This window comes from Pan paniscus, chromosome 14 (assembly GCF_029289425.2).
Source record: "Pan paniscus chromosome 14, NHGRI_mPanPan1-v2.0_pri, whole genome shotgun sequence".
NCBI lineage: Eukaryota > Metazoa > Chordata > Mammalia > Primates > Hominidae > Pan > Pan paniscus.
The window spans coordinates 76,135,724-76,160,647 of record NC_073263.2 but is presented as its reverse complement, the minus strand read 5'-3'; positions in this window follow the sequence as shown (position 1 = coordinate 76,160,647).

Below are 24,924 nucleotides of genomic sequence, written 5' to 3'. Positions count from 1 at the left end.
GACTATATTTGGAGTAAGGAAGTAATTTTTGTTAAATGAGATCATAAGGGTGGATCCCTGATAGGACAAGTGGCTTTCCAATAAGGTATACCAGAGAGCTCCCTAGCTCTGTCTGCATCTTTAAGAACACAGTGAGAAGGAGGCCATCTGCAATATAGGAAAGGAGACCTAACCAGAAATTGAATCCGTTGGCCCCTTAATCTAGACTTTTCTCCCTCCAGAAATGGTAAGAAAATAACTTGCTATTGTTGAACCAACTAGTGTATGGTATTTGCTATGCCAGCATGACTGACTATGATGCTTGGTGTGTATAATAATCACCTCTTGAGATCGTTAAAAAGAAATGAAGAAGAAACTATAAATTTATAATTGTACATTTAGATACTCAGATTCCACCAGGTCCCACCCAAGCATCTGTAGTTGTAAGAGGCTCATAGGTGATTATGGCACCCATAAGAGATGGTATTTATACTCATACTCTTACCAAGTAGGTGTGGGAAACTCTGCAACAGAGGGAAGAGTCCCGGTCCTTGTGCTGTTCTACCCCTGCGCCCCTGCTCCCCTTCCCCGCTTCACTCTGTATTCCCAGCAAAGCAAGTGGAATGGTATTCTTTTCTCTTTCCAAATCAGATGGCCAATTTAATAATGTTTAAAGAACTTTTCCAGCCAAAGCAGCTATGGAGCCCAAAATGTTCTCACTAAGTGCAAATGTCTGTGAAGGTTTCTGTAGTACTTTATGCACAACGCTTTGTATCTGCCATCCCCGACAGAGCACAACTGCACTCTTAGCTCATGTGCTATTGATTGATAAATGTATGTACAGAAACTTGTAGATTCCTGCACCTGAATAGAACAATCAAGCTTTGTGGGCATAGAAGAAATGGGTCTGTGTTTCATTTTAATCATTTTCACTAGTAATACTCCAGATTACTGTCCCATTGAATCAGTGGTTCATTAAAGAAGCCAGATTTACAAAGTTAGAACTAGAAATTCCCCATAATTTTAAATTACAAAATAATTCAAATATAAAAATGTAAAAGTCAGTAAAGTACTAACGCATCTACTGATAAAAAAAACTCATGCTATCATAATTAAAATCTTAATTTAAGTGAACTTGTTACTGTATAATTTTTATATAATTACATTAATCAATTTTAAGTATAAATTTAGGTACATTCTGACAAATACATACTGTCATATAAAGACCACCACAATCGTTATATAGACTATTTGTGTCATTCCAAATATTCCCTCCTTTCCATTTGCAGTCAATTCCTTCTCATTTATCCTAGCTCCTGGCAACCACTAATCTGCTTTAAATGAGATGGCAAGTCATAAACTGGAAGAAAAGTTTTACAAAATATTTGTCTGTTTTATACCTAAAAAAAATTCTTATAACTCAATTAGATAACCCATGAAAAAATATTTTCAAATGATTCTAATAAACACTTTTCTGAAGATATATAAGCAATAAATGAAAAGATATTTAGCATCATTAGGCATTAGGCAAATACCTATTGAAATCACAAAGAGATATCACAAAATCCATTCTACTAGTGATAGAATGGCTAAATTTTAAAAATCTGACAATACCAAGTTTGCATGAACATGGAGCAACTGTAACAAGGCTGGTGGGAATGTAAAATTGTGCAGTCACTTTGAAAATTTTTATTATTTTTATGAAGCGAAACTTATCATCAGACCCAGCAATCCCACTCCTGAGAACTGAAAAACCACCTATACATAAACTTATGTTTGAAGGTTTATAGCAGTTTGTCAAATCTCTTTATTTAAAACAAAAAGGCAAAAACTACCACATTATAGATGCGAATGAAGGCAATTCCTCTATGTGGTTCTGCTTCCATTCTCTTTTCAGAGATAACCACTATCCTCAAGTTGATGTGTTTTCTTCTTACAAGGGAGTTTATTCTGTTACTACACAAGCATGCTTCTGTGAAAAAGTAGCACTGTTTTAGAAAAAATATACTAAATCATATAATTTTGGATGTAGCCTTTTACAACTTGCTTTATTCATGTAACAGCATTATTTTTAGATTTATCTATGTTTCAATATAACTCTAGTTCACTCATACTTATTACTATACAGTAGTTCGTGGTATAGATACATGATATGTATGCAATTTTCTATTAATGGACATTTAGGTTGTTGCAAAATTCTTTGCTGTTACAAACAATGTTTCAATGTGTAAGAATGTTCACACTTTCTTGTCTGTGTGTAAGTCTCTTGAGTGTGTTTGAACCATTTCACCCTAGAAATGGTTATAGGATATGCATATATTCACGGCTATTAAGTATTACCACATTTCTCTTCAAAGTCATTGTGCTGGATATTTGTCATCTGTCCTTTGTGACAATGTCCATCCTTTTCCACACTGCTCTGCAACCCCGGAGACTAACCTTTATGAAGTTGGTTCCCATCACTTTAGGTTTCTGTTGGGTTTCGCCAATGGGAGTAGATATTAGAGGGCAGAAGTTGGAGAGAAGTAAGTTCCCTACCTGGTGGGATGTAGTTTATCAGTCTCGGAAGTCTTCTATAAGGATCACAGTTTCAGCTGGATGGCTATTTCTAATAAGGACAGCTGTCTGTGTCATCATCCTTCAGGTCTAAAGGTAGTAACAGCTTCCTGCAATTACTAAACCTATGGTGCTTCAATATCCCTTGTCAACTCTTATCCCTTACTCTCAGCTTTGTAAATAGTCTAGTCATTAAACTCTCTTCAATTACTTCTTTGAAGTGTGACATCTGTTTCCTGCTGGGACCAATATGATGGTTTTCCAATTCACATACCCACTTATGAGAATTCCTGTTTCATCCTTGCCAATACTTGATATTAACATATTTGTTCATTTTTGACAATTGGATGAGAGTGAAATGAAAAATCATGATAATCTTAATTTGAATTTCCTGATTAGTAGAAGTATAGCATTTTTCACATTTACATTGGCCACTTAGATCTCTTCCTCAGGGAATTTTCTGTTCATCTTCATTATTCATATCTTATTGAATTGTTGATCTAATTGATTTGTAGGAATTTTGTATATGTCCTGAAAACTAATACTGTATTAATGATGAATGTTGAAAATATCTCTCCATAGTTTGTGGCTTTTAAAAAATTATTATGGAAGCTTTTGTTGTGCAAAATTTTAAATGAAGTCATTTATCAATATTGATGTATTTTAGCTTGCTTAGGAACTATTTCATTCTCCATATCATTAAATTCCTCTCCTATTTTTTCTACATTAAATTTTTTTCCTCATGTATTTTATGCATCTGGAGTTTATTTTTGTTTATGGTATGTTGATATAATGTAATTATCTTCCATATGGATAGCCAATTGTCCCCAAAGCTTTCCATGAATGGCCTATACACTTCTCATTAAATTGTATTGCCAAATTTGTCATTTCACAAGTTTCTTATGTGCATTAGTCTGTTTCTTTGCCCCACATTTTATTCTATTTTTATTTGTCTGACACTAGACCAATATCAGAAAGCATGAATTATTCTAGCTGTATAGGGTTCTCCTAATAAGAATGCTTCCATTTTATTCTTCCTTAAGTTGTTGTTTATTATTTTTGGCCATTTATTTTTTTCATGTGAATTTTAGAATAAGCTGGCTAAATTTTTCAAACATAAGCATTTTTTGGATTTTTTATCAGAAGTACATTAAATCCTTAGATTAAATCTGGAACTGACTTCCCTAATATTGACTCTTCCCATCCATTCATGGATGTAGTGTGTGTGCACAGATATGCATGTGTGTATATATGTATATTTATATGTATACATGCATGTGTGTGTATATATGTATATGCGTATACCCCTCATTTACCTCTCAAGTTTGAGAACTTTTTCCATAGAGATTTTGGATGTGTTTTGTAAGATTTATTCCTGAATACCCCAGATCAAGCAGATTTATTATTAAATACCTTAGCTCAAGCTTGTCCAACCCGTGGCCTGCAGGCCCATGTGGCCCAGGATGGCTTTGAATGTGGCCCAACACAAATTTGTAAAGCTTAAAACAATATGAGCTTTTTTTGTGATTTTCTTTTTTAGCTCATCAGCTATTGTTAGTATTAGTGTATTTCATGTGTGGCCCAAGACAATTCTTCTTCTTCCAATGTGGCCCAGGGAAGCCAAAAGACTGGACACCCCTGCCTTACATGTTGTTGTTACTAATGAGGATGAGACCATTATATTCTCTAATTGGTTGTTGCTGTTACATAGAAATGCTAAGCATCAAAATTTCTGTTTTGAGATTTAATTCTGCAAATTTTCAGAACACTAGTAGTGCTGATTCCAATTTTTTAAAATTAATTTTATTTTTAAATAATCATATCACTTGAAACAAAATTTAATTTTATTTCATCCTTTATAATTCTTATACCCCTACCTTTAAAAAAATTTCTTTCTTTTTCTGCATATTACATTGTCTGAACCCTTTAATAAAATGTTGAATAGTAGGAGTAAAAACAGATATCCTTGTACTAGCCCTGACTTTAGAGAATGCTTCTAACCTCTCGCCATTAAATATGATGTTCCTTTCAATGCAGTGGCAGATACCATTTGTAAGGTTAAGGAAGGTTTTTGTAGCAACAGACTGCTAAAAATTAGTATCATGAATTGGGATTGAGTTTTTTACATATTTTTCTACATTTGTTTATCATTTTGGTTTGTATGAACTCAGTTAATATTGTCTCATATGAATATATCAATATATTGAAATTAAACTATTTTTCACTCATTAAGAACATGGTTTAGTATATTTGATGTGCTAATTTTTTTTATCTATGATCATAAATGGGATTGGTCTGCAATGTTCTTTTCTTATATTGTCTGACAAATGTTTAGTAGTATATAATTTTGGATGGAAGGTGGGGGTATGGGAGTTGTTTATAAGATTTTTTTAACACTTTTTGTTATTTGAAGATTTACTGAGTCTAGATATAGACTTGGTTTAATTTATCTTTCTCAGAATTAAGAGGGCTTTATCAATATGTTGATTCATATCTTTCACTAATTCTAAGAAATTTCTTGCCATTATGTGAGCTGAGCATACTCTTTTACCACATTTTCTCTCTGTTCTCCTTTTAGAATTCCACTTTCGGTTATTCTTATTCCATCCTGCAGGCTTTCTGACATATCGTTTGTCACATTTCTTTATGTACTAAATTCTAGTTAATTGTTCAGGTCTGTTTTCCAATTCACAAATTTTTCATTCAGCTGTGTCATTTCAATATCATTTTTCATTAATAGAAAATCTCTTTAAAATATTCTATTTATTTTTCATGGTGATCTGTTCATTACACATGTTCTATGTTTTTTCTTCTTAAAAATTTTAAAAATATAGTTAGGTTCATGATTTTCAGATTTTTCTATTTTCTCTAGCACTCTTAGTTTGTTTTATGTGTTTTCTGACTTGATGCCATGGTCTATTCTTATTTCACACAGTTGCATTTTCCAAGAAAGTCCCACAGAAAAATATTTGCCATAGCATCCCTACAGATTTATGTTTTCTTTTATACTCCATTAGGGGAATTATCAACCAAAGATCTTTTCTGTGTGTTAATTTCACAAATCTGGAGTCCCACCTTGTATTAATCCATTTGCACGCTGCTGATAAAGACATATCTGAGACTGGGAAGAAAAAGAGGTTTAATTGTACTTATAGTTCCACATGGCTGGGGAGGCCTCAGAATCATGGTGGGAGGCAAAAGGCACTTCTTAACATGGTGGCAGCAAGACAAAATGAGGAAAATGAAAAAGCAAAAACCCCTGATAAAACCATCAGATCTCGTGAGACGTATTCACTACCACTAGAACAGTATGGGGAAAACTGCCCCAGTGATTCAAATTATCTCCCATCAGGTCCCTCCCACAACATGTGGAAATTATGGGAGTATAATTCAAGAGGAGATTTGGATGGGGACACAGAGCCAAACCATATTACACCCCACATAGGTTGTGAGTAATGTACAGGCTGGCTTTGCACACTTGTAATGAGCAGTGTTGTTTCAACATCTCACACACTCCACATGTCTTCCTTGGTCCAGAGGGAAGGATTTCTCTAATCCTCCTTTCATGGAGTAGGCAACCCTTCCTAAGTCCTGGCCTTATGCAAGAACATCATTTCTACCCCCTTTCCTTGCACAGGTTCCTTGTCATGCCTTTGACCCTGCATGGGCAATGAAATTTCAGGCCTCGGCATTGGGCTTGTGACTGAAACTTACATCACCCCAAAGCTGCCCCAGTGTAGGCTCACATGCCGACTTCTCAAGCTTTGAGTTTCCTCTTTGTGTCTGAAGATTCCCATTATTCCTTTCATAGATAGATAGATAGATAGATAGATAGATAGATAGATAGATAGATAGATAGAATATCATACAACATATCTACATGTTAGAGATTACAGGAGGTAGGGCAGTCCACTTTATCCCCTCCTGCCATAGTGCTGGAAACAGATGTCTGGTGTACTTCTGTCCTTCACTGTTTTCTGTAGCTCTTTTCATTCCTAACCTCTGCCAGGTAAACTGGGCATTTTTATCATTACATAGCCAGTATGGTGAAGGTCCTGGCTAATGATAGGAACTATTAAAAAAAAATTGCATTTTATTTCCCAAGCTTAGAACTGGAGTAAATTTTAACAAGGACCAACACAACTTTGCTACTCTTATTGAATCCTTTGGCACCTCACAGCCTTCTCTACCATAGTTAGACACAGACCAGCACTTTGCAAGTCAAGTAGCTTTGGCCCTCTCCTAATCCAACCAGAAGCAGGAAATCCCAGTGTGTTCCTAAGATGGTCTGTAAAATTGTCAGTGGTGTTTCAAATACTCACAAGATTAAGATTGTTTGGTTGAATTACAAAAAGTATTTCAGATTTAAAAATATGCTTTTATAAGAAAATAAACACAGTTCAGTTGTATTTAAAATCGTAATGTATTTTTATCAAGTACATGCCGTTCATCCTAAGCATGCTCTGTTTTCACTGATTTGTAGTAGGGACCCAGCACAGCATAAACTGGCTTTGCTTCAGATGTCTTTGTTCATCAGTGGGCAAATAGTCATCAGGATATTCAAAAGGCATCAAAATTTTCAGAAGCACCAAAAGGGACCTTTGTAGTGATTCTAAATTTTCCATGGATTTCCTCTCAGTGGTTGTAAATATCCTTGAAAGGCCATATGAATTGTATCGCAGCAGTTCAGGGGGAATGTTTGCTTATTTCTCAGCTGAGATATTTCTGTAAACAATAGGTCCCCATGAGAAAGCCAGATCCCTAATGTGGCTGATAATAGTTTGCTATATTTGCCAAACTGGAGAGTTTGGCAACATTATTTTCATTCTCTGACAGGAACTATTTCTTCCTTTGAGAGAACGAAATTATTTCAGAGTTGTATGTGAAACCAACAACAAGATGTTCACTTTGGGCCCCACAGTTTAAGAGACCTTTGGGTCATATGTTTTTATTATGCTTCCACGTCCTGTATTTAATACCTACTGAATTGAAGGTCTATGGCTAAAGTCAGAAGATGCATGGGTTCTATTTTGAACATTTTGCCTATATACTACAAAATTGATTTTCTTGGCTTCAATGAAATAGTCCTAGTTTTATGTTTCCTCTTGGGCGAGTATAAGCATATTCATTTTGAAAGCATCTAGGACAGTATTTACTAAGTAGCATTTTTTAGAGAGAGACACCAGTTTAGGCACTTTCACAAGCAGTGTATTATTTAATCTGAACCTATTCCTTTTGCAGGAGTGTGAAAGAAACATCAATCCAAGCTGTTAATTTTTAATGGCCAATTCCATTATCTCTTCTCCCATAATTTGTCTGCACTCTTTCTTTGCCTCCCATTCCCTAGCGCTAAAGTTCTCATTCATACCTTGGTCGGAACACACACATCAAGTGGCTTTGACACTCAGGTGCAATTACCAGTGATGCATTTGCCTCCATGCAAATGTCAGGATGTAGCAGCAGAAAGGTTACCTCCTTGCACTGCAGGGATAATCACTCTGTGAAGTGCCAAAGCTCTATTCACTTCATGTCCTTTTCAGATCCAATTCGAGGTTTCTCGCATCCGTCACAGAAACTGAGCCCTAAATCTGTGTCTCCTGGGACAGTCACACTAATTGGCAATCCCAGGTTTTGTTTTCTCTTAAGGTTCAGGAAGAGATGTTCCCATATGGAAATAGGAGGTGGGTCTGACTTATTGGGACCCACTCTTGCAGGGTGTTTAACCTTCAGGCTTTGGAGTGGTCAGTCATCTAGTTGACGTCTCAGGGGTTGAAAGTCAGGGGAAAGTGCCATCTGGATTCATTATGACTGTCTAGAATCTCTATCTCTTTCAGCTTGTGAAGGTCTCATCTCTTTGTCCTAATCTTTAATTATCCCATTAAGAGGAACAGGTGAAGCAAGGGGCGCTTCTGGGGTCTTTGGGAGAGAGAGTGGGAGATAGGAAAACAAAGAGACAGAGGGAGAAGATGAAGAAGAGCATTTGGGCTCTCCTTGTCGCTGCTGTTTTGCTCATCTCACCAGTTTGGAAAAGGGGGTAGGGACACACATGCTGGCTTTCTCTCCAACGCAGCTGAGACCTTTATGAAATCACTGCAGAGGCAGGGGCGGCAAGGCACTATTTTTATCTCCAAATTGATTCAGCTGCAGTCGCTGCTGTGCCTCTGACTTCATTGCTTCCCGGCCCTCCCCCTCGCTGTCCCCACTCCCAGCTTAGCCCGATTTGGAGACTTATCTTCAGCTTCCTGCGCCGCACCCTCCCCCCTCCTCCACGGCCTGGGGCCGGGCCGGGGCGGGCGGGCTCCTGCCGGATACTGATAGTGACAGCAGCAGATCGTGCCGCGGGCGCTGACGTCCCGCGGAGGCGCGCGGCCAGGCATCCGCGAGCCTCTCCGGGCCGCGCCAGCATCTAATTGTTCACTCTCCAATTTTCCCTGCCCTTGGGAACAGGGTTCCACAAAGAAATTTCATCAATTGAAATGCTGCACGCCTGAACATTTGCCAAATGTGTCCCATCTGACTAAGGTCTATGCTTTCAAATGTTGTTGCTAGGAAGAAAGGACATTTACACGCTGGGCTTGTCATCTTCCCTTCCTCCTAGGTTGATGTGGCTCCAGACCGAAGCTCCTGGAGAGAGTGGCTCTCCTCAAAGGACTGGAAGAGATTTTCTTGTTTGGGGAGGCAGAGGGACAGGGCGGGTTATACCTCCCACCCTTGTTTTGCAGGTGAGGTTCCGAGTTGCCTCTCTTCTCCCTCTCTTTGAGATGCTGGGAGCTCTTCCAAAGCCGAGTGGTTTTCTGTTTCTCTCCATCCCCTGTGCCTAGAAAACAGGGGACTGGCCTTCAGAAATATTTGTTACAAGGAGATCACAGAGTGTAGGCTCATTTTAAGTACCAACAACCTACCATTAGGAAAACAAAAGGATGTGTCAGTGGGCTGAAGATCCGATGTCCCAGCAACTCCTTGGTTAATTGTCTGAACTCTCTGATTTCACATGGGCCTGACAGCACCCATTGGAGACAAGTGGCAGGGCTGATTGAGTAAATGAGTGATGGAGTGACAGTCACTTGGGACAGGCAATGATAGTCTGTCTCTCCCCAAATGTTTTGTGTGTGTCAACGTTGTAGGAATGCTAAACTAGATCAAATTCCACCAGAAGGAATCTATCACCTAATAGGGAAGATGAGATATAAGCAAATCCAAAATACAACTTACAAAACCAATGCCAAGATAGAGTTAAAGAGAAGATGATGAGAAAGATGTCCAAGGAAGGGCACAAATGGAGGCTTTTAGGATAACCTGACCTATGTACTGGATAATGATAAATGGGTATTATTTGAACATAAAATGATAGCAAAGAACAATATTCTAGGCCTGTGGTGGTGTGCAACATGGTAGCCACTATCCATGTGGACATTTAAATTTAAATTGGTTAAAGTGGAATGAAAAATTCACCTCTTCAGTCACACTAGCCAATACTCAAGTACTTGATAGCCATGTGTGGCTAGTGGCTACTATATTGGAGAGTGCCTATCAGTTTTATCATTACAGAAAGTTCTACTGAATAGTGCTGCTTTTGAGGAAGAAAACAGCATGAACAAAGGCACTGAGGTAGGAAAACTCAGGATAAGTAGAAGGATCACTCAATAGCTTGGAGTGAGTGGAACAGCAGATGAATAAAAGGAAGCAATCGGAAATAAGGGGACCAGAGGAAGCAGGCTACCAGATATGAGGTTCAAACATTACATGTATTTTGCAGGTAATAGGAAGCCTTAAGGTCTGAAAGCGGAAAAATGATATGATCAGAGCTATGCTTCTGAAATATAAATATGAACACCAAATATAAGAGTTTTTTGAGTGTCTTTTAGTTTTCAGAATCTGTACGTACCTATTATTTTGTTTAGTTCTCAAAACAAGCCTGGGAATAGGCAGAACAAATATAGGGGGAAAAAGCTTGCAAGGGCTTGAGTGACTTGGCCAATGTCACTAGGGAGACAGAAAAATACTGAAAAGAGTCACAAAAAACAAAAAATTCTTCCAGCTGTGAAAGACCACCTCCTTCCTCCACCACATTGCCCCATTGGTGAATTTTCCTTTTTATAACAGGAGCTCCTGCTACACATTACATTCCCTTCCAAGAGGTGAATTACAGTATTAGATTACCGATAACCCTGAAGAGGAGGCAAAAGGCCATGTGACAAAGTGGCTTCAAATTTGACATCGGTAAGACACAATCACAACAACAAATTGGAACCATTTAAAAGAAAAGCCTAAGGAGGATTTACTGTCCCCAGCAAGGCCGCCTTAGGCTGTGTGCGCGGAGCCCCCTGGAGTTGGTCACCCACAGAAGCCCAGATCATCACCAGCGGGAGAAGAAAGCAGGTCTCATCTAAACGCAGAGGGAAAGATAGAGCTGAGAGAAGTTTCTGGTCCCTTGACAGAGCAGCTTGGGCCTGTCTGGGAACACTATTAAGAAGAAAGCACAGTGTAGGTATTCCAGAAGAGAAAAACTTGGAGATTCTCAAATCATACTTCATGGTTGACTTTGAACTCTGTGTTTGGGAAGATGAGCGTGAATCAGGCCATCAGACCAACTTACGATTGCTTTCTAGCCTCTGCATTCTAGCAGAGATAAGCTAATTAACTTCTCTGACTCTAAATGTTCTCATTTATAAAATCTATAAAATATAATAAATATCAGGATTGTTGAGAAGATTCAATGTGAGATGTATGATGTGTACAACATGTGAAGTGGTACAGTACGTACCCAATACACATAACTTTTAACTCTCCTGAAGACAAGTGTATGATTTTTAAAACATACGTAAAAAGGCAAATGGGATCTTGCGGTTCCAGACCAGAAAAGTGAAGAACATTATCAGACTGCAATAAAGTCTGTATTTCAGGTCCCCAGGACTTATTATCCCTCTCTTGGAAAAAAACAAAATTTTTTCCACCTCCCTAGTGAAAAACAGTAAATTTACAGACAGAATATTATCTGTTTCCTTGCCATCCATCCAGCTGTGGAGTTGAAATACAAACTGAGTTCGGGCTTCTGAGAGAAGGTTTATATGGATTTAGTAAGGTGCAAATCCCAGCCCAAAGGTAAAATTTGATTTCCGTCACTGATAAAAATGCATTGCTTCAGGCCTGAACGTCTGTCTCCTCCTGCTTTTAATCCTGCTTTCTTTCTAAACGCCAATCAGTGGAGCGAATTTTACCGGTCACCTCATTCCCTACATGTTATTACCTCTTTTATACAGTTCGGCGGTATATTCTGGGTATAAATAAGCTACAAATATGTATAGGGCAGGTCCCTCTTCGAGTTGCACCATGTAACAATCACAACATAGAATGTCAAGAAGTCCTAACTATTTTTCTTTCTTGGTTTCTTCTATTTGGGGAAAAGGTTTTCTTCTAATGCTCATCAGAACAGCTGCCTCTCCCAATCTCTTAAGTAGCAAAGTAAATGGAAAAAGAACATTCTCAAACAAGCCAAATCAAGACCATCGTTTTCAAAGGATTTTTAAAAAATGAAGACAACGATATTTGAAGCAAGAGAAACAAATGCCTTCTAAGGCTTAAACTAAATCCCCTAAGGAGTGGGGGTGAGCAGACGTCTTTTCTTTCCCAAAAGCACCTCCAGTGACTTTAAGGATCTTGCTGGCGTAATCCCTTGCTGACCCACACTAGCAAGGAAATAAGAAAGCCTCCATTTAAAACTACGTTCATCTTCTTCGAAAGGCAGCTGAGAGCTTTGAATGCATTTTGTTTCATCATCGTTTTCCTTGCAGCCCCAATTACTCTAGGTACTTCTGAGTTTCTGGCCATTGAAGATTCTGTTCAAATAGAGGTTGAGTGGTCACGGGAGCAACCTTTCCACGGAGCCCGGGTTCTTCGTGGATGAAACAAATGCCTCTTTAGCATACTGTGTTTGAAGGCGTGGAAGCACTTTTTAGGTCCAAATGCAACCTTTTATAGCATTGAGGGTGGGAAGAAAAAAAAAAGAGAGAAAGACAGGGAGGTTCATTTAACCTTTCCATAATTATGCTTTCAGTATTTTCCTGCTGTTATTCAATGCACCTCCCCGTATTCTCAGTAGTTCCTCAGTCTGAAGTGTACTGATGAAGGGAGACCACCTTGCCTGGGGCAAGAGAAACCTGGTTTCGCTGAGCTGAAAGTTAGGGTGAGGTGATTCATCACAGCCTGCATCTTTCTGCTTCTCTTAAATTTTCTGCAGAGAATGCCAGGTAGGGCTGCATTACATAGCTTTTAATACTAGAGGCCTTGAAAACCTCCAAATGAAGGTAGGGTGTGGTTGGGAAGAGGACTGCTTATTTTTGACAAGGAGAATTGTTCCTCCCGCCCCTGCCTCCTAAGTAGCTGGGACTACAGGCACACAGGAGCCTAATTTTTAAAAGTTTTTAATTTTTGTAGAGACAGGGTCTTACTAGGTTACCTAGGCAGGTCTCAAACTCCTGGTCTCAAGTGATCCTTATGCCTTGGCCTCCCAAAGCACCAGGATTATAGGCATAAGCCACTGCACCTGGCTGCCCTTTTTATAAAGTTGTAATAGGCTGATAGACGCTGTTATATAAAGGTAATTCAGAGGGCTCCTGACCTCAAAAAGTGAATGATCAAGACATTGAGCTTCAATTTTAGATTAAGTAATGAGCAGCCTTTGTCCTCCGTCACTTTACTACCAGGGCATCATTGCTTACACTCTGCCCAACATGTGACTCTTTTGTGCACAGCTCCATTTTGAGCCCACCTCAACATTTACCTAGAAGATGCAATGTGGCTATTTTCCTAAATACTAAAATAATTTTGGTATGTATCTAATCTGTTCTCTAACTGGCCAAAGGGGTGAGGGGGACAAGAATCTAGTTCTTTCTGTTTCCTTCTTCTAAACTTCCTTTCACTAATGAAATGGTTTTTAAGTGTATTTTTACTGCTTAAAATAAGGAGGAAAATGAATGATTAGTGTTTCAAAAGTACCCTTTATATTTCTGGGTTAAAAAACAAAAACAAAAGAAAACAAACAAAAAAAGAGATTTCTAAGTTCTGAATACATAAAATGCTGACATGCTGATGCAAGGACAGAGCAACTCACAGTTTCTGGGTGGGAGATTTAACCCCTGAGTCACACATGCCCTGCTCAGCACGTGCTGGGCGAAGCACACAGTTACTACCCTTGCTCTTCTTTCTCCCCTTGGCTTAGTCCACCAGTGTCTGACATGGTTGTAGTAAGAACTTACAGTCCCATCTAACCACACCTCATGCAGTAGAATCATCCATGGAAATAATTACATGCTTAGTAGTTACAGTACTAGGCTGACCAATGCTCTTAAACACAGAGCACACACACACAGTGTGGATTAAGAAAAGAAGAGAGGGCACATCAAGGAAAAGGAAGAGTAAGAAGTAAGGTCTCAGTAAGTAGATCTATTAAAGTGGAAATTAACAATTAGCCATTAAAGCCATATTGCAGGTTAAAACAGCACAGGTGGCCTAACTCAGAAATCTGTTATTTTATTTTCTGGTGTTTCTCTGGAACATGCGTATATCTGAATGATTAGAATACAATGGCATTAACATTACCATATTCTCATAGTAGCTGGAATGTTGAAGAAGATGCCCTGACGGGCCCTGATACATGTATTTGCCCTGACATTGGTATTTAGTGACTTTCTGTCTCCTGGAAAGGGCCAATTGCACTGCAGTTTTGTCCCAAGTTCTCTCTCTTGACTTTACAGAGGTAGGCTGCATATATTTGTCTCCTTCATTCTCTTCTATTTATTAATAGCAGAATGACTTTGGGCAAGGTGCAGTTCCCTCATCTGCAAAATGTAGATAATAGTAGTCCTTACTTTATAAGTTGCTTTGAGGATGAAATGACTCAATACAAGTGACATGCTAGAACAGCTCCTACCAAATAGTAACTCTTCTGCAGTCATCATCCTCATGCTCATGTTGCCTGCTCACTGGCAACACCTTCCCACCCTCCTACCTCCATGGTCTACACCTTATCATGTCTACCTCCTCCTCTCCTTTCCTTTAATCCTCACAGTACCTGTCCTCAGCGACTAAAGAAATTTGAGATTTTTTTTTTAAATACTCATGTATTCTTCTCTTTGTTATTTACATTCTTTCTTTGGGTAATTCTAGTCTCTCATGCTTTTAAATATCAAACATGTGAAAATTTCCTCATTTATGTTTCTAAATACGTCTTTTACTCCAATATCAGACTCCATATATCCAACTGCTATTATTTCCAAGTTGTAACACAAAATTCTCGGCAAAATCTGCATAAGCTGAACTAACAGTTGATGTTCTTCTACACCCTCTCAGCCTCCCAAAGCAGCTCTTCCTGCTCAGAGCCCTCGTAATGACACTATAATCCTGATCTTCCACAGCCCATGTGACCCTCCAGAAAGCACTGAAGTCTCCTTCCTACCTCAGATAGTTAAGATACTTCAATTTATCCACATTTGAGACCTACGAATTTTCTCAGAATGAATGATTTCAAATGAAAATTTTGCAAATTATATAATGGACATATTTAGTAGTTGTCAAAAATCAATCCTCTGTTGTAATTTATTCCAATAAGGACAAAATAAGTCATAACTGGAACATTTGTGGGTACTTTCCCTACTTAGACTTTCTATCTTAGTGTTATAACGATTTGGGCCTCTGCCATCTATTTTGTAGCTTGTAAATATCAGTCACTGAACTCAGTGTTGGGATTACAAAGAAATCCAGACATACACTTTCCTTAACCACATGATAGCTTCTTGAACAAAGAAGACATACAAGCAAATTTAATGCACTACTGCATGGCAAATTCTAGAACAACCAATTATTTAGAAGCATAAAAAGGGCAAACTCAGGGAATCTTAGCCCAACATCTCAGCAGTATACAAATATTTTCAATTTGGGCAAATTAAAAAGATTTGAGCTGATAATTCAGAGGAATCATAACTTTCTTGTCTTTTCTCTCAGTCCTAAGTTTGTTCACCAGGGAAATTTCTCGTGGTTCATTCTGGCATCTAGTGCATATCCTCCTGAAGTTAAAAATCTTCTTTTCTGCTAAATAGGAGTAGTTATACAGTAGTTAAAAATCTCTCCCTCTAAGCTTGATTTTTTTTTTTAGTACACAATTTTCTTCTGTTGTTATCCTCTGTCTAATTAACTAATCAGGATTGGCCTCCTTCACCACATACTTTTAAGAATGGCTCTGGGTCAGATATAGTTTAAATCACCCCATGACAAAAACAGCCTTCGTGTTTTTCAGATTGAAATCACTCATACATTTGAATATTTAATTTTTTTCTTCATCCAAATGGCACATTTTTATAAACATATCTAAGCAACTATGTTTGTTCTGCAAACCAACACTACTACATAGAACCCAAGGTAATTTAGTGGGTGGGTAGTTCTTCATAAGAACCAGGTGGTTCATTTTGCATGAACATTATTCTAGCTGTCTTACTGCTTTCATAATGTTCTTTCCGTTGATATGTTTCTTTTGCATAATGGAAAACAGAGTTAGACATATCATCCCATCCCACCTTATAGACATATTATAGTGCCTACCCCTTATGTTTTGATCCTTTACTGTGGAGTTAAACCATACTGTAAATTCCTTTGCTGTACAGCACAGGTCTGGCTCCAGTGTTCATAGGGCCACTGTCACCAGAAGTCTTCTGTCCTATTACTTTAAAAATTCCACTCCAAGATCTCCCCTGGCACTGAAGCTTGACGTTATCATTTTATTCCATTTTGTAAGTCGGGGATATTCATTGAAACTTCCAAACAATCTTCTAATCCCAAAAACATTTGTAAGTTCTTACTATGTCAAGGCACTAAACCATATGCCATAATTGCCATCACAAAAGCACTGAGTGCTAAACTTCCATAAAATAACAGGTGTGTTTCAGCATTACTCCTGCCCCACCTTCACCATCATAGCACTATGATCACAGGGGAATTCTACCTTTAGCAAGAAAGGAGAAATGGTCTCTTCTTTTCTACACCTTTGAATCAAATCAAATTTATGAATTCAGTAATGCCCAGCAGATAGAGAAGATGGTACCACAGTTTACATGGGATCTGAGGTATGCAGCAACAGTGGCATTTACTACCAACTGTGCCAGCTGTCCCAGAAGGAGCAGTGTGACTTGGGCAGTTACCCCATGCCAAGAACTATACCAACAGCACCTCTCTTACGTTTAACTAGTGAGAGGGAGTTTTCAGAAAGCGCTTACACCTCCAATCACAGGAAAAGGCCTATCTGTACCGTTGGAAGTAGAATTATACTTAAAGACAATTTCAAAGCTCACATTTTCCCTAATCAATTGCATAATGCTCACCCTCAAATCGCAAGTTTTGCTCCAATATGTTGCTGCTTCTAAATATTTATAGTCATCAGGAACTGAGTTTCAATATAATTCTCCGCAAGACCTTTTGTAATGGAGTGTTAATATTTTTCAAAAGAATAATTCTGGGACATTTCCCAGATCAGCATCTGGCTTTTTCATAGTTCCCTGAGGAGAAGACATACAAGGGGAAACAGTGGAATAATTACATTTATTAGCAGTTTATTTTATGCATGATATTTTTTGCACATCTGCACATAACCCACACTTTCTCAGGTACCAACTGGTTCTGCTTTCTTTTATTTGTCTCTCAGTACCTGACATGAATGACAATACCTAGCAGTGCACTACTCAAACATACACATACATACACTTCAGTGAGGATTCAATAAGATTCAGTTCTATAATGCATATCTGTAGTTTGTTGGGTGGAACACATTTTTCCAATACATAAACTCTCCTTTTGTAATGGAATTATCTTTAGGAACTGTCACTAGTCACACTAATTACAAATGGAGGAACAATTAAATAGACAGAACATGGGGACGAGTTAAACATCCCAGACATGGAAATAGAAATACCATGGGGAACAGTAGTTCTGTAGCTCCACCAAGGCACCAAAAAGAAACAAGTGCAACCATGAAATTGATTGTAAAATGTGGGAAATATGCTGTTTTTCTAGAAAGAGGATCTATAAAATATCTATAAAATGCATTGGGTTCTCAGAAATGTTCCCTGTCCTTTTATATTATCCTTTATTATAGGTCATTATTGAATTTCAAAAGAAATAATGGGAGTATAGATGATATTTTGGTTGTCTAAATGTGGGTAACAGTAAGTTGCATTCTTTATTTCAACATATAATTTATTAAGTTGCTAGATAACCCTAATGTGAATAAAATTAAGTCTTCCCCAGGGCCAAATGTACCCTCATAATGGTGACATCTGTGGATATAGACAAATATAATTCCAGACACAATAACGTAAATGACCTAAGTGGGGCATAGATAAACTCTTCTGGAATTCGCAGAGGACAATGCTCGGTTGAAATCAGAACAGGAAAAAAATTCATGAAGAGGATGGCATGTAAGCAGAAATTTGAATCATTGGGATTTCAGTTGGTGGAAATAATGGGAAAATGCAATCCAATTAGGTAAGTTTTAATATCACAGAAGTAAAAAGAAGAAAGTAAATGAGTTTGCCTCACTGGAATGCGGGATAATGTTAGAATAAAACACAGGCAAGGCAGTTTGGGATAAACCTTGTGTTTAAAAAAAAAAAAGAGAAAACTTTCATTTCTGAGCAACTAGCTACATAAAATATAAAGAAGTCATAGAAGGGTGAGTGAAAAGCAAAAAGATGTATTTAAGTCATAAAATATGTCTGCTAAAGTACAAGGATAATAAGTCCTATTATTGGGAAATATCATTGTTTTACTACATGTATTAATAGATTTGCAGATATAAGTGTCAAAGTGTGAACTGAGAAAGAAATAATTATTCTGTATAAGGGAGGAGGTAAAAATGCATTTCCATTTTTAAAAAATTCAAGAAAAAAATTCAGAGGAGTCAGTGAGATTAAGTGTGTTTGGAAAGAGGGTCAAAGGCGGGAAAAAAATCAAGAAAAGTCAAAAAGAGACTTAAGGATTTAAAAAAGACAGCTACATCTAACAAGATATTTTTAAGTTATTTTCTCAAGGCCTTGTGACATTGGTGCCTTTTACTGTCTCTCCTATATATAGGACATTCTATGGTGGATGCACAGGAGTGCTGAGTTCTGTATCCACAGGGGCAGAAGTCTTAAGAGGAGTTCTGAAAGCTGGAGTCTGTGACGATTTCACATGACCCTGCAGAGGAGAACCTTAACCTGCAGGGAAAGAAGTCTGGAGTTCATTGAGCAGATAATGAGATGCCTTTGAAGTTTGGTTTGTTTTTGCTTGTTTGTTTTAATCCAATATGTGCTTTAGAAATATAGCTCTGGCAGAAATGTAGAAAATATCTTGGAAGGGGAGGTTGGGATGGAGAGAGACAGATTATGAGACTATTGAAATAATCTGGTCCAGAAGAATTGATAACACATAAAGTCAAAAGAAATTGATATACCACCGATGTGAGTAATTTGAAAAATGGGATATCAAAGATGTCTCCTGACAATGAAAATGCAAGCTACTTTCAGTAGTCTTATTGTTAGTAGGGATATTATATTAATACCTATTTCAAAACTATTTTATGAATAAGTACATTAATTAAATTAAAAACGACTATTTTTCATTACAAGAGATAATACATTCAATCAACAAAATTAAGTAAAACAATGCTATCTTAAATTTGATTGTAAATATCACTAGAAACTCATTTTTTTCTTGTACACACATGTATATTTAGCTCTGTTTTCTTAAAAATGCCTAGAAGTATTGAAAACCAATAACAATGAGCACTCCAGATCCTTGATCGTCTCTCAATACCACTTGCACGTCAGTAGGAAACAAGATCCAATGTGAAGATGGTTTCCACTGGCCCAAGATGGAATCCTCCAGCAGCAAGCAGCTACACTCAGAATGTGGAGGATTCAGCAAGGTGGATGACACATTTTCTCCAACAAATCAATGGCATACACAAAATAAGATCAGGATGCTATTTGTGGGATTAAAAAAAAACTTTAGGAAATATAATGACTAAATACAATATATGGTCCTCACTTAGATCTAACTAGAACAACCTGACTGTTCAGATTTATCTTTGATACAATCAGGAAAACATTGGATGGTATTAAAATTGGCCCATATTTCTCTAAGGTGTACTGTATCATAATGGGAAGAAGAAGAAGGAGAAAGAAAAATGTCCTTCTAAGTTTAACATGTATTCTCAAGTTTTGTTTGTTTGTTTCTGATGAAATGATAGGATGTCTAGAGTTTGCCTTAAAGTACTCCAGGGAATAAAGTGAAGCAAAATGTGTGTGGAGGTGAGTTGGGGGTGGGGTAGAGGAGTGGAAGGGAATCAGCTTAGGAACATGTTAAAAATTATTTGAAGCTGAGTGGTATGTACATGCAATTTATTAAACTGTTTTCTCTAACTTCATATATGTCTGGAAATTTGCACAAAAACATATTCAAAGAAAAGATAACCCTGAATTTTAAGCTACCAGGTAGACTATTTTAATAACCATGTAGCTGATCTCTCCACCTCATATATCTCCCTATGCAATTTGTCCCCTAAACTGTTACCATTTTCTTTGTTTTTTTGATCATGTGACTTCTCAGTTTTCATAGACTTCAGAGGGCCCACACTGCTTGTCAGATTAAGCAGAAAAACATATAGGACTTGCCTTTGAAGTCTTTCTTGCTTTTTTTTTCTTTTCTTTCTTTTTTTTTTTGAAGTATGATTCACAAAACATAAAAGTAATTATTTTAAAATGAATAACTCAATGGCATTTAGTATATTCACAGTGGTATACAAACAGCACCTCTACTCTAGTTCCAAAACATTTTCATCATTCCAAAAGAAAACCCATTAAATAGTTACTTTAAAGTCCTTTTTAATGTGGCCCAAAGTAGAGAGCTGGATATGTCTTGGAATATGGCCCATACCTTTCTCATTTCATTTTTGCTCACGTTGGTTCTTCTTCAGTAATGCCTTCCTTCATTACTGTCCTTAAATAGAAAACCCATTTAAAACCCAAACCAACTCCACCTCATTCATGAAGTCTCTGAAATGTCATTGGTTTGATCTATTTCACTCAATTCTAATGCTGACAAATCTAACGATGAAAGACTATGTTTTTATGGAATACAATGAACATACAATTTTATTTCATAATTATTTTTAATGATAATAGAGTCAAAGAACCTTAGAAGAAAGACTATTCAAATCCCAACCAGTTCTTTGGGCCATTGCATCAAAGGAGAGAAAAACTGATTTTGGAATCAGAGAAAAACAGAGCTCACACATCTGCACTAGGTAAATGCTCTGGAAAGAGGTTAACTCCACATTAAATCAGTGTGGGAGAGAATGCTACCATGATTGCCAATATTGTCAAAGTTTCTAGTAATAGAACGTGTTCCAAAACAATTTTTAAAACAAATTGAAACAAAACATGCAGTGAGGCTGAAAATAATAATGAGAAAAATCTATGAGTGTAAATGTTCAGCATTTGAACGCTCTCCACGAGGTCATTACTGGCAAATGGATTTATGTTGGTTGGGCCTGGCATGTGAATTATGCAGGAGAGCCAGAGATTTCCATCCCCACCTGGTTTTACTCCATGGCTTCATCAGTTTCATGGTCCCCAGTCCTGCCAGGAGCAAAGCCTGGCACAGGTGAGAATGAATCACAGAAATCAGAGGAATACTGGAGCTGTAAAAAGCCTATGTGCTTTAGAGGTAACCAAGCTCTATTTCATCATCGTATAGATGAAGAAATGAGTCTCTTAGGAAAGGAGATTGACTTTTGAAATTTACTTAACTGGTAGAGCAAAGTAAGTCTTAGAATCCAAATATTCTGGTGCCGATTCCAAGGCTTTTTTTCTGCTGCAGAACCTAAATTATGTATTTATATTCATTAAGTTTTAATTAACTTACTTATTTCATTTTTGTGTGTAAAGGATTTTCTTTAAAAGTTCAGTTTGCGATTATCTCTCCTTGAAGGTCAAGGAAATCCGACTCAAGGTGAGCATCAAATGTATGTCTATGTTTTTTAAGAAAGTAAAAGATTTACTTAAATGAATTTGCTGTAATTCCTAAGTCCTGTTATTTCCATATACTATATTGCTAAGGGAGTAATGAGGAAAACAATAAGGAATAAGATACAAGCCCCACATATGAAAAGAGGGGACAGGGGTAATGTTATAAGAAAACCCACAGCCAAAGTCTAGGCTACAACAGACATACATCCTGTCCTCAGGAATAGGTTTCAGATCTGACTCCAGTTTCTGGCTTTCCTGTAGATACGCACTCAAATACAGGCCCAGGTGGGCTGAAGGCCACAGAGAATGTCTAAGGTCTGTCCACCGCCATGACCTTTCAGTTATGTGTTATATTAATTTAGTAGGGCTGCTCTTATAAAGTTCCACAAACCTGGTGGCTTAAACAACAGAAACTTATTGTCTCACATTTCTGAGGCTAGAAGTCCAAGATCAAGGTGTCAGCAAGGCTGGTTCCTTCTGAGGGCCATGAGCAACCTCTATACTATGCCTGTCTCCTAGCTTTTGGTGGTTTTCTGGCAATCTTTGGCATTTCTTGACTTGTAGACTCATCACCCTTGCATTAATCAGCTCAAGCTGCCAGAACAAAATACTACAGACTGGGTGGCTTAAACCCCAGAAATAAATTTCTCACAGATCTGGAGACTGAAAAGTCTCAAGATCAAGGTACGGGTTGATTCCAGTTCTGGTGTGGGCTGTATTCTTCGTTTGTAGATGGCTGCTATCTCATTGTGTCCTCACATGGTAGTGAAATGGTTGTGGGGCAGGGAATGAGAGAGAGAGAGGGAGAAAGAGAGAGAGCCCTTTTTATAGTGTCTCTTCTTTTCAGGACACAGATCCTTAAAAGAACTAAGGAGGCATGAATACTGAGACATCACCTAAACTGTCAGATGTCCTGGTCCCAGGATCTCCTGGTCCCAGGAGAGGGTCCCAGGAGAAATTCAATTGGGTCAAAATTCAAATGTTAAAATTCTACCTTGCGGTAGAATTGCAGATGTAATTAATTGGGGATTAGAAATGCGGTTGTTTGCAGATGTAATTAGTTAGGGATTAGGGCCCCACCCTTATGAACTCTTATAACCTTCATTACTTCCATGTAGGACCTATCTCCAAATACAGTCACCTCAAAGGTTAGGGCTTCAGCGTAAAAATTGTAGGGGTATACAATGCAACACCTAGCAACTCTGATCTCTGCCTTTGCGTTCACATGGCATTCTTCCAGTGTGCATGTCTATCTCTGTGTCTAAATAGCCTCCTTTTTGTAAGGACTCCAGTCCTATTGAATTGTTGGTCCATTTTAATCTTAACTAATTACATCTGCAAACAACCCCATTTCCAAATAAGGTCACATTCTGAAATACTGCAAGGTAGAATTTTAACATTTGAATTTTGACCCATAGCGTGTATATACCCTCTCCTGGTACCAGGACATTCATCACTTTAGGTGGGGTCTCAGTATTCACTCCTCCATAACAGACCCTGAAACAAAACTTTGCGTGCATGAAGATATTTGGGAAACACAGGAACTTGAGCGGGGAGTGGGGAAAAGGGCATGATTAAGTCTGCCTCCACAATAGTCACATGGAGAATCCCATTAGTCCCACGGGGAAAATACAGGGAACATTATCCCTCCAGGGAGGAAAAGGAGCAGGGATATTTAAACACCAATTTATTTGTCTGTTGGTGGCCAGTGCCTGTTGTGTCCTCTCTCCCCCTCTTTTTCTTTCTTCATTGTTTGCTTTAGCCTTCTCCAATTCTCCCTGGGGAGAATCCATATTCATGAGCAAAGACACAAATCACCTTCATGCAGCTCTACTCCTGCTCCCTCTGAGTACTAATCTGGATTCCTACCAGTCTTCAGTTGTCATATTCAGGACAATACTTAGAAACATTCATGTTAAACCAGATTCTCTTCTAGGTCTCACATCTGGCATCATAAAATCACCCGTAGGTGAGCCCTACTCTGGATACTAAGCTATGTGTTCCCAACTTAGAATCTTACTCTGGGAACTTGCATGGAATCTCTCATTCTTTATCTGCCACTAAAACAGAAAAACAAGCATAACAGATATGAAAAGTATAGATAATTTCCTTATTTACAGTATTTAGCAATCTTAATTTATGTTTATGTCTCATCAGTGAACCCCTGCTAATAAAGATTCAATTTTTGCTTAAATTATTTTGGTCCTAGACTGTGGCTTTCCAGGCCATGTCTAATGTCCTTTTGTTCCTAGAACATTTGGTCCATGAACATGACTGTAATAAAAGCAAAACAATCAATCCCAAACCCTCTATCAAGCTTTAAATAGACACAACAAAAAGCACAAAGACAAAAGTGAGAATTACTAGCCCCTCAAAAAATGTCATTCCCCAATTATTTCAACTTGTCATGGCAATAATAACAGGTCAGATTTACAAATGCCTGAAGCAGGAAGTGACAGGAGCAAGTGGAGAACTACATCAACTGCTGCAAGTTTGAGTAAAATGAAAACAGAATTAGCCATTGGGTTTAGCAAAATGCGAGACATTAGAGATCATTATAGGAGGTCTTTCAGTGAAGTGGTAGAAAGAAAAACTTGATCAAAATAAATTGGGCAGAAAAGGGGAAGTGAGAAAGTAGAAATAATAAATATGAACAGTTCTTTTAAGGAGTGGAACTGTCAGGGGAGCACAGAAAATAAACAGTATTTGGAGAGGGGTATGAAGTCAAGGTCGAAAGTATGTACTATACAAACACGCACACACACATACACTTTTAAGACAGACAATATCAAGGCATGTTTTTAAGCCAATAGAAATGATCTAGTAGACAACTGGTGATAGTACAGGGCAGAGGAGGGGGTAACTGGGCATATATTATTAGGTTGGTGCCAAAGTAATTGTAGTTTTGCCATTACTTTCAATGGCAAAAACTGCAATTACCCTTGCACCCAATAATAGTTGAATAAAAAAAATTAGTGGACAGGGATCCTTTGACAGAAGAGGAACCCCAAAGCAAGAAAAGGCAGATGGTGTCTACAAATGTAGGTGGGTATATGGGGTTGGTGGGAACAAGAGATTGTTTTCATCTGATTGCATCTATTTTATTAATAAATGCAACTCATCCAGGGAGTGGGGGCAAAGGTGGGGAGTTAGAGAAAAGGAAGGGATTGGAGTTTTGAGATGAAAGGTTGTATTTGTTTCCTACCACCATAGCAAATTCCACAAACTGAGAGGCTAAAAGCAACTAAAATTTATTCTGTGACAATTCTGGAATCCAGAAGTCCAAAATCAAGGTGTTGGAATGGCCACACCCCCCTCTGAAGACTCTGTGGAA